At 45.4% G+C, this 3,377-nt stretch overlaps 1 long non-coding RNA gene across 2 annotated transcripts; it reads right to left on the bottom strand.

Annotated features, from left to right (window-relative positions):
- Positions 1 to 286: 286 nt before the first annotated feature.
- On the bottom strand, positions 287 to 3,141 carry LOC143268175 (uncharacterized). Of its 2 annotated transcripts, none has more exons than XR_013043897.1 (2): positions 2,602 to 3,141; positions 287 to 529 (listed from the first exon to the last, which is right to left on the bottom strand). It is a non-coding gene; the product is annotated as an uncharacterized LOC143268175 (long non-coding RNA). The 2 variants fall into 2 exon arrangements; XR_013043898.1 differs by having other exon boundaries at positions 2,644 to 3,141.
- Positions 3,142 to 3,377: the final 236 nt, after the last annotated feature.

Genomic DNA, 3,377 nt, shown 5'->3' with positions numbered 1-3,377 from the left:
CCTTCTGGTCTCTGTTGGTCTGCTTGTCCAACTCTGTGCCAGACATGTGTGACTTTCATCAGATTCATTTGCTCCAGTTATGTCCACCTGGTTCTCACCTTGACATTTTCATTTCCTAAGTCTACTTGTTAATGCTTCCTAGAGTTTAGAATCATCATGTTGAATAGTGAGATGGCGCTAAACACGCAGATTAATTTAGGGCTAATTAAAGAAGTTAACTAATTGTTATACCTTGTGTATTGTCCAGTGTTGTGCTAATTTAAACCAGAAGCATCATATAAATCTCTATTTAGATCATTACTGTTAATAATTTTTAAATTTTCATTATGGCGTCATATAGTCACTACTAGACTATTTTTTAAAAGCACAAGTTTTTGTTGTAATGAAACTTAACTTGGGTGTGTCTTTCTGAGGGGCTTTCTGTAGAGTCCCTCGCAAATGTCCTTGATAGGCATTCTTCTCAGTTGGGTTGGCTTGCTTTGCTGGCTTAACTTCCAGTGTCTTGTTCTCAGATGGAGCTCCTCAAAAACTTTAAGAAACAATCAGTTAAAATAAATTAACAGCACCCTGTGCTATGACTTAAGGCATGAGTGCCACCTGTTTCTAGCTCAATATGCCTCTCAGGGAGCTCTGGAGCCCTGGATTCACTTATTAAAATAGCACACTTCCCCAGGTGGGGTGCTGCTCACCCATGTTCTCCTGAAGATTGCCTTGGCTATTCTACAGGGACTTCTGTGACAGAGGAAGGAGAGCTCAGCTGCAGGGTCTGTGAACTGAGACCAGCAGGCTATCCTTCTCCTGAAAGTGTTTGTGCGTGTGTGTGCGTGTGTGTGTGTGTGTGTGTGTGTGTGTGTGTGTGTACATGCCCATATGCATGCCTCTCTCTGTGTGTGTATGTGTGTGTTTGTACACACATGCCCATATGCATGCCTCTGTGTGTGTGTGTGTGTGTGTGTGTACACACATGCCCATATGCATGCCTGTGTGTGTGTGTGTGTGTGTGTGTGTGTGTGTGTGTGTGTGTGGTCTTTATGGACTTTGTCATTCTTCTTATGGGCTCAGGTGTCCTTCTTCTCCCTGGTCTCCTAAATGTCAAAGTCCTGATTCTCAGTACCATAGAATCAGACTATATGGAAGTAGAGTCTCTAAAGAAGTTAGCACATGGCCTTATGGGTAGGGCTTTGATCCAACCTGACTCGGTACTGAGAAGAGATGGGCAGAGAGAGATGGCCCGTGAGGACACAGGAGAGGTCCAGGACCGAGGCCATCACTGGCTACTGTTGTGTCACCTCTGGCCTGTCACTGTGTCACAGTAGACTCGGTAGCACACTAGTGTTAGGAGAACTCACAGCTTAGCTATCTGTGGCCTGGTGCTTTACAACCTTCCTTTGGCTTTTCCACAAAGTACAGCTTCTTGGTGGGAGATAAAGACCAGAATACAGGCTGGGGAAGGACAGAGGGTGTCTGTGAATTGTCCCCTGACCAGCATAGCTATGCAGGCCATGTTCTCTCCCTGTGAATAGGTAACTTTCCTTGCCTGAGTCACTATTACAGCATCACAGAGCTTGTGTTTGAGTGACATGTGCCTTATTGATATTACAAACCGTTGGGACAGTACTATTATAGTATCTGCTCTATTAGTAATTATTGTTCATTTCTTACATGTCCAACTCATGAATTAAATGTTATCACAGATTATTCATAAATAGGGAACGCCTCATCTATATAGAATTTGGTGCAAGTCCGTGTCTCCTGGTGTCCTCTGGGGGTCTAAGAACATCTGAGGGATTATTGCAAATGAGAAAACCTGTCCTACTGGGTTTGAACCACCATGGTAGACTGAGCTTGACGCTAAGACAGAAAGTTTGGGGGCAGAGCAGGGCTGAAGCACCTTGGTACTCAGGTGATGGGGGATGCCAGTATTGGGGTGCTGTGGCTAGCACAGGGGAGTTCAGGGTTTCCTGGCATGGGAGCTTGGGTATGGATGGTGGGACCCTGCCAAGAGCTTTGTGTGGACTTTAGAGACTTACGTGGAGTGGCCAAACTACATTTTTCATGTGTGCATGTGTGTATTCATGCATGCATGTCTCTGTGTGTTCATATATGTCTCTGTGTGAAAGTCAAAGGACAATCTTGGGTCACTCCTTTTTTTTTTTTTTTTTTTTTTTTTTTTTTTTTTTTTTTTTTTTTTTTTTAAGATAGAGAGCCCTGGCTGTCCTGGAACACTCTCTGTAGACCAGGCTGGCCTTGAACTCAGAGATTCTCCTGCTCATCAATAATGTGAGGCTGGCTGGCCAGTGAGGCCTAGGGATCCCTGTTCTCCACCCTCCAGTATTAGGATTACAAGTCCGTTCCTGGTTTTCTAAAAATGTACGTTTTGGGGTGCAAACTCAGGTTGTCATGCTTTCAAGAGAAAAGCTATACCTTCTGAGCCCTTCCCTGCCCCTGAAACCCAATTCTGAGACCACTGGACTCACAGCAAGGCTTGGTCACAGGAGCCCAAGAGCGTGAGACATTCTCACCCACTCGGTATTCACTGGCTGGTGTTGAGCAGGGCTGACCTAGACTCCTATTGGGGAAGGTGCTAGAAGAGAAACCAACTTGCGTTCTGATCACATCCTTATGCGAGCAGAGCCTCTTCACCTTCTTCATGCTGGAAGCAGGGCAGTGTGCGGGACTCTGCGGGGCTGGAGGCAGGAGCGGGACTCGACCTGCAGGTTTCGCACAAGTTGGTACAGCCAGAAGCTCATTGCAGACAGGCACCGGGGCTCAGAGCCGGGGAACTGCCTGCTTGGCACGGGGGCCTGAGGTGCCGTGTGGCCCCTAGGACTTGACATATGGAATCCGTCCACAGGAGAAGGGATGTGGGCGGTTAGTGATACCACAAAACCCCAACTGTAAGACTAGCAAACAGGCAATTATTTTAGCAGAAAATGAGAGACCAGCTTCAGGCTTCTTGTTTAGGACTTGTTTCTAAACAGCTGAATAATTACCACCGTCTATTTAAGACTTCCAGATGGCTTCTACATTTTTCTGCTTTCTTCAAACTTTCTCAGCCTCTTCACACTTGTCTCAGAGATTGCCGGAACATTTCTAATTGGATCACTGCAGTTACAACAAACATTTCCTGATGGGTTCTCGGCTATGCTTTATGACAGAAGTGAATGGAACATTCCAGGCCAAAGGGAGGCAGAGACGGGGTTCTGTGTGACTGGGCACCTGTGGAATCTTCCTTTATAGTCACTATTAAATCGGTGTTGACAAATCAAATATCAATATGGAACACCATCATCTGACTGGGTAAAATGGCTATCTTGGTAATATTTCAATAAAAATGGCACTTTAACTTGACTCAAAACACTCAGTTTTATGCTTTA

The sequence above is a fragment of the Peromyscus maniculatus genome, chromosome 12, assembly GCF_049852395.1.
Source record: "Peromyscus maniculatus bairdii isolate BWxNUB_F1_BW_parent chromosome 12, HU_Pman_BW_mat_3.1, whole genome shotgun sequence".
NCBI lineage: Eukaryota > Metazoa > Chordata > Mammalia > Rodentia > Cricetidae > Peromyscus > Peromyscus maniculatus.
This window is presented reverse-complemented; position numbering and strand designations above follow the sequence as displayed.